At 45.0% G+C, this 6,937-nt stretch overlaps 1 protein-coding gene across 5 annotated transcripts in view; it reads left to right on the forward strand.

Moving 5' to 3' along the window:
• The first annotated feature begins 596 nt into the window (after window positions 1–596).
• GABPB1 (GA binding protein transcription factor, beta subunit 1) overlaps window positions 597–6,937 on the forward strand; it is a 62,170-nt gene continuing 55,829 nt past the window's right edge. For 2 of the 5 annotated variants that reach the window (XM_004687801.2, XM_004687803.1), the window contains exon 1: window positions 597–1,025. The gene's annotated coding sequence lies outside the window, so the exon portion shown is untranslated. The remainder of the gene's footprint in view (window positions 1,026–6,937) is intronic. The other 3 variants (XM_012728787.1, XM_012728786.1, XM_004687800.2) reach the window with 2 other exon arrangements.

Consider the following 6,937-nt stretch of genomic DNA (forward strand, 5'->3'; position numbering starts at 1 on the left):
AAACTCACAACGCTTATCCTTTGCCAGTCACCATCTCCAAGGACACTTGTTATTTAAGGGAAAAAAATCACGATAATCTTGATTTCCAGGCTCGGAAAAACATCCAAGGGAATTCGGCGAGCAACAGTTATAGAAGTCTATAACTATGAGATATTCGGTATATTAAAAAACGAAAGGTTTATATGGGCGTCTCCATCACCACCCTAACTGCCCAACTTATACGAAGCGGTGGACAAACTTCGATCCTTCTCCCAAAAGCGACTCCTGTCCCAAGTCGGCCTACCTGGCGCTAAAGCCAATTTAAATTCAACCCTAGCCTAACAGATCCCCTTCCGTGTTCCAGGACTCTGCGAGGTTCAACAGTCTTAATTTCAAAAACGTCCGCATTCCCAGTCCTTCAGAGGTCAGGTCGCATGACGAAGATCCGCGCACGCAACTTAGTTTCCTAACTCCCAGCCTCCCCGAAAGACGCGGGAAGGCCCGCGACCGGCCGGGCCACTCCGCGGCGCACATGGCTGGCCGCAGCTCCCTCCCCCGTGCCGCGCAGGCGCCGGGCGAGCCGGGACTTGCGGTCGCTGAAAGCGGATCATTCCGCCGCTTTCTTTGTGTGGCCGCAACTCTACAAATGACATATTTCCCTCCTCTCCGTTAAAAACAAAAATCAGACCTTCTCGCCCCTTTCCTCCCGCCGGAATGGGGCCAGGGAGTGGGTGGGAGAGGGATCTTGTGAAGAGGGCAGGGGCGGAAAGGCTCGGCTGTGGGTTAACGAGGGCCGGGTCCGGGAGGGATGCTGGGAGCTTTGACTCACTCGCACACCATGTGTCCTTCCGCGCGCAGCACGGGGGACTTTTCGGTGGGGATTTTGGGCGCCGACCAGACGCGGCATTTTCGGAAAATAGCGCCCTGTGCAGCTGAAGCGCTTTGTGTGTAGCGGGGCCGCGTCAGCCCGTCCGGGTACGAGGCGCCTGCGGGTCCCCGCACCACCTCCTGCTGCTCCCCCGTCGCCGCTCCCGAAGCTTTTCCAGGTCAGTGCGGGTCTGTGTAGGGCCCTGTTACCACCGGATGTGGAAGTTGATCTCTTCGCTGGTAAAAAATAATTCCACTTCCCCCGGAACCCAGATCATCCCCGCGATTTCCTGTTTATTGCATTAAGGCGCCGGGTTTCCGGGGCTCCTGGCCCCGCTTATTCCGCGGGGGTCGGCGGGGTCGGCCTGGGCGCCCGCTCCGCCCGCACCGCCGCGGCGCTTTGTCCGCGGGCACCCCGCTTCTGGGAGGGGCGGGCAGACATGGTGGCAGCCGCCGCCCCCTCCTCGGCCCCAGCATGCCGCGGCTTCCCGCCAGACCGGTCCCGAGCCGCGGCCCCAGGGTGGGCCTGGGGTCGGGTCGGGGTGGCGGGGGCTCCGCAGTCACCGGGAGGCGGGCGGGAGAGGGAGGGAGTCAGGCGCGGCCTGGCCCGGGCGGCCGCTGCCCCGGGAGCCGCCTGCCTCTTTGTCTGGCGGCCTGATGATCCCACCGGGCTCCCGGAACCGGGACGGAGCTGCGGGAGCGGCTGGCCTTGGACGCGCAGTGCAGCGAGGCCCACGGGACCTCGGGCCGCGGCGAGAGCGTCCGGCCGGGACAGGGTTAACGGGAGCGCCGGGCCCGGCCCGCGTGGGGCCGCTTCGGCTACTGCCTGCGCCGCGGGGACCCGAGGCCCTGAGGGGGCGAAGACTGCGGTTCTGGATGCTCGGGACTTAGGCTCCCGGGACTTGGCTGTCGGGACCTGTGGGTGCACGCCTTTGGGACAGAAGTTGAGAATTTTGCAAGGTCATTTGTGCTTGGGCACAGTAGTTCATCAGTGTGCATTTAGTGTGCTTCCTTGAAGCTCCTACCGTGTTGAATCAGCGTGCCTAGCCTCGGGTGCTTCGTGAAAACTGAAACCAGAGGAATGGTAGAGGCCTGCTTTGTGTGTTTCCCCACTTTAAGCTTGTTTTAGTACACATACTCTTGCTCTAAACCTGATTGGACTGTGGCGAACTGACATCTGTTCAAAAAGAGGGGCCGAGACCACAGTCCTTCGGAAGGGGGCTCGGTAATGAGGAAATACTTTTAAGTGCTCTCTCCGGACACTGATTTGCTGTCTCCATTCAGGCAAGTTACTTTTTGAAGTTCAAGTTCTAGCTGGAAAAAGGTTTCATGTAGTCAGTAAGTGAGCCATGTGTAAGTTATTTGCCATTTCAGAATTAAAGATGCGTTGTAATTTATTAGGCAGAAGTTAGAGGTTAAAAATTCTCTTTGCACATTGTTTACTTTTATCTCACAGGTCACCCAACTTGGTTTAAGTTTTGTCTCATTGACATAAAGCTTTCGGTCTTGATATTTCTACCTTTGACGAAGGAACTAACTTTGAACTAGGAAACTTTCTGCAGCACAATTTTTTTTTATCTAGAGAAATGTTTGGTGTCCACGAATAATCCTGGTAAAGTTATTTGCTATTTCAGAATTAAAAATGCATGTAATTTATGCATAGATTAGTGATCAAAAATCCTTTTTGCAGACAGTTTATCTCACATCTAGACCCACCCAACTTGGTTTACATTTGTTTTCTCACTGACATAAAACCTTCAGCTTCGATCCACTTTCAGTCTTAACCTTTCATTTAAGGAAGCCATAGAGAGCATAATTTTTCTTTAAAAATATCTTTTTTCAAAACATAGCGAAAAATAAATCCTAATTTGTTAATATGAAGCTACTTACGTATTAGTCAAGAGTGACTTTGTTTTGCATTTCAGCAGGTCTTTTTAATGCCTGGTTAAATATAGGACAGCTAGATTTTTAACTCTACGTGCGTCTTGTCATCACACTACCTAACTTCCACTGTATACTGGTTCCTTTTTTTTTTTTTTTTTTTAAGCTGAGAACTGTATCTTTGTATCAGGCTACAGTACAAGTAAAATAGCCATATTATACAGGATCCTTTTTAAAAATTCTGATAAGCAGGTTGAATCTTGACTTTGTAGGACCAATTTTCTTTTTAAATTTTGGAATTTAGCTGCAAAAACATTTTACAAGTTGTGTTGAATGCTGAAGAATCTGGAAGCTGAAAATATTTTAAGTGATTAAACTTATTTTTAATTTCACAACTCTTATTGTACTTAAGTAAAACTTGAATTCCATAGTAGATATGCTTGTAAATTTATAAATGTAATTTGGAAGATAGAAAAGTTTGAAGGCACCAAAGAAGCGCCAGATATAAAAAGAATCCTGTAGCGATAACTTTGATGAAATTATACTTTTGTAGTATCTGAAACGTACTCTTATTGTTAAGAGTTTCCTTGTTTTTTATATCAGTCTTGGGTTTTCTGGTTTGGGAAGGCAAAAATTATATGACACATGTGAACACTTAAGGCCTAACTTCGGTACATCGATTTTGAAATGAAGCTAAATTAATTTCCAGTTTCTGTGAACTCCACACTGATTCTGTCAGCCTAGTTCTCTACTGTTCTATCAACAGGAAGCACCTGGTCATTCTTCATGTAATTGTTAGAAAACGCCAGGTATATTTTTGATGTTTGCTGTTCAAATGAAAATAAATATTGGATTGAATCCTGGTTACTTGAATTTGATTTGTCATCCCTGTCTCTATCTCTAATAAAAGTTTATAATAGGCCTCATCAACCATAGACCATCTTTTTTTTTGGACCCTTAAATACCTTGTTCCTCATTAATCAAACTAATAACAGGTAAAGCAAATAGTCATGAGGAATTTAGGTTATTACATGAAGTTTTGAGTCATGAATTCATTTTGAGGGTGTAGTATCTCAAATGTGGATCAACTCACTGATGGGCTCCAGGTCTGTTACTTTATAAACATTAATAAAACAAGTTTTTTTTGGCAGTTTTTTTTTTTTTTTAAGATTTATTTATGCAGGTAAGAAGTGGGATACAGGTGGGGGGGCGGGTCTGTGAGAGGATTCACTAGAGATAGTGGCAAGCAGACCACGCAGATGGAGTGAAACACACTGCTGAGGGAAGCAGCGAGCAGGTCAGAAGGGGTTTGCCATACCATGTGGGTCACCTCCCTGGCCAGGAATCGAACTCATGCTGCAGTAGTTGATAGAGTAATAGTGCTTTAATCTGTTACACCACCAGGGAGGGCCCATTGGCAGTTTAGTTTGCTAATGAGTGTTTTTTCTTTGGCTTTCCACCTAGTGATCAGGTTTCTATGGCAATGATTTGTAGTTAGTATTAACTTTTCTGAAGGGGATTGTTCCATCATTCTCTCTAGAAGGTGGACCTATTAGTTCTTCCTCAGTGTGCTCTACAGGGAAGTTACTTTGGTACAATCAGCTGTCAATTTACTGGATGGACTAATGCACCTTTATTTGGGCTAAGTATGTCTCTGACAAAAGTGTAGAAGTAGGCATGAAATGATTACTGAAAGTAAATCCATATGTATGGGATACATTTGGAAGTAAAAATATAAAACTTTTAGTTAGTCCTAGTTCTCTTACTTTTTTTTTTTTTTTAAGATTTATTTATTCATATGGAACTGGGGTACAGGCTAGGGATGTGGAGGGTGAGAGAATTCACCAGAGACAGAGAAGGGAGCAGAACAGGCAGAGCGACGAGGTACACTGCTGAGGGGAGCAGCGGGCGGGTCAGGAGAGGTCTGCCTCGCCATGTGGATCTCCTCCCGGGCAGGCGGGAATCGAACTCATGCAGTAGTGGCTTTAGCTTCTCAGTGCTCTGTTTTAACCCGCTGCACCACCAGGGAGGGCCCTCTCTTACTTTTTAAATGGCCCTAAGTGGTAACACAACTAGAAACTGAAAAAGATGATCATTTTAACTAATTGTACATTTAATATAAATCAAAGCAAGTATCATTAGAAAATGTTATTTTGAAGTTGGTAGAAGACCACTTAGGAAAAAATGTGTTTGCCCTACATTATTGTGACTGGTTTTGTATTATATCTGGGGTATTAGGTCAGCTTTTTAGGTAGCATAATATATTGTAAATGGGATCTTGCATCATTTCTCATTCATAACCGAATCATCTGAAGAGCCAATTTAAAAAATAAAAAACAACAGAACAACATGGAGGCCCATACTTAAGTAGAAAAGGATCTGATAGACACTGAGGTTTAAAAATCACTGAACTTACAATAGTGGGGGGAGGGAAATGAACTGGACTATGGTGATGGCACATGGGTGATTTGGTGATGGGAAGCCCTAGGAGATTGCAACTGAGATGGGACAATGCACAAAAATATGTAAAACTAAACTATTATAAAATTAAAAAAAAAAAGAATCACTGAGCTTCAGAGCATGTCTAGGGGTTGCTGACCTTTGGGGGAATGGAAATGAGCAGTTTGAGAAGTGGGATGTTTGCCTAAAGAAGGAAAGCTATCTAAGGATAGCTGTTAATGGATTTGGATGTCTGTCACATCGAACAGGTTTATCTGACCCAAACCAACTGTGATTAATGGATAGAAGTTAAAACAAGGCAGATTTCACATTTTTAGAAAAACCTCCAAGCGTAAAGATACTTGTTGGTTTTGGGTGGTGGACCGACTTGTCATTGACAAGTTTCAAGTTCAAGTTTTAGGGAGAGGAATTGATGTATTGAACAAGGATTTGCACCAGTTGTCTACAGTTTTTAGATTTTAATATATACTTCTAGATTTGCGCATACAAAAGCTGAAGAGCAAAACTTAATTGAGTGAAACAAAGTGGTTAACTCCATCATAGTTCATAGTTCATAGTGTTCACTATTAAGCAAGGCTATTTGATGAAAACTTAGGCAAGCTGTAATTTGACATACTCAAAAGCCTTAAGAATGGGCATATTTGCTGATAATGGGAATTAGCATTTAAGGAAAGTTATCTTGGTAAAATAAAAATGTGTGCAGAGATGAGCTATGAGTGCCCCAGTCATAGTATTTATTGTTTGTAGTAAAAGCTATATACTAACACACATTAATGTTAATGTTAAAGTGGAATTTTTATTTTAAGATTTATTTATGCATACAGAACTGGGGTACAGGTGAGAGGTATAGGGGCAGTGAGAGGATTCACCAGAGAGAGTGTAGAACAGAACAGGCAGATCAATAAAGTATACTGCTGAGGGGAGCAGAGGGCCGGTCAGGAGAGGTCTGCTAAGCCATGTGGGTTACCTCTGTGGCTGGGAATTGAACTTGGGCTGAAGTGTCTGTGGCTAGCTTGCAGTGCTTTAACCCACTGCGCCACCAGGGAGGGCCCAGAGTTGTGTTCTTAAATCTACTTTTTTCACTTGTGTAAAATAAATATATTAGTTCCCCTTAGTAATAATGACATAGCTGAGATCCCCATTTTTCAGATGAGGAAACAGGCACTAGAAAAATGAGGTAGCTTGCTCAAGGTAGCAAAGCTAATTGATAAAGTAAATGAACACAAGCAGTTTGCCTCCAGATCACCATACTTCAAAATCGTGGACAACCTAAATGTTTCACAGAATAGTTTTAGATATATCCCTAAAGTGTGGTACTGTCTAGCTATTAAAAAGTTGTAAGTATGTAAAGAAATGAAGAAATATATTGATTATAGGCAAGTGAAAAAAGTAGGTTTAAGAACACAATTCCACTTTAACATTAAATATATCAACAGCTGGCCCTCCCTGGTGGTGCAGCGGGATAAAGCACTGCACTGAGAAGCTAAAGCCACTTCCGCATGAGTTCGATTCCCGCCTGCCCCGGAGGTGCAATGGGTTAGGACACAGCATTGCAAACTGGCCGCAGCCGCTTCAATGCCAGTTTGATCCCCCACCTCGGAAGGTGACCACATGGTGTGGCAACCCTCTCCTGACCCGCCCGCTGCTCCCCTCAGCAGTGTACTTTGTGGATCTGCCTGTTCTGCTCCCCACTCCGTCTCTGGTGAAGCCTCTTGCTGCCCCTGAGCCTCTGGCCTGTACCTCAGTTCTG

Source organism: Condylura cristata, unplaced genomic scaffold (assembly GCF_000260355.1).
Source record: "Condylura cristata isolate star-nosed mole 26May11 unplaced genomic scaffold, ConCri1.0 scaffold00023, whole genome shotgun sequence".
NCBI lineage: Eukaryota > Metazoa > Chordata > Mammalia > Eulipotyphla > Talpidae > Condylura > Condylura cristata.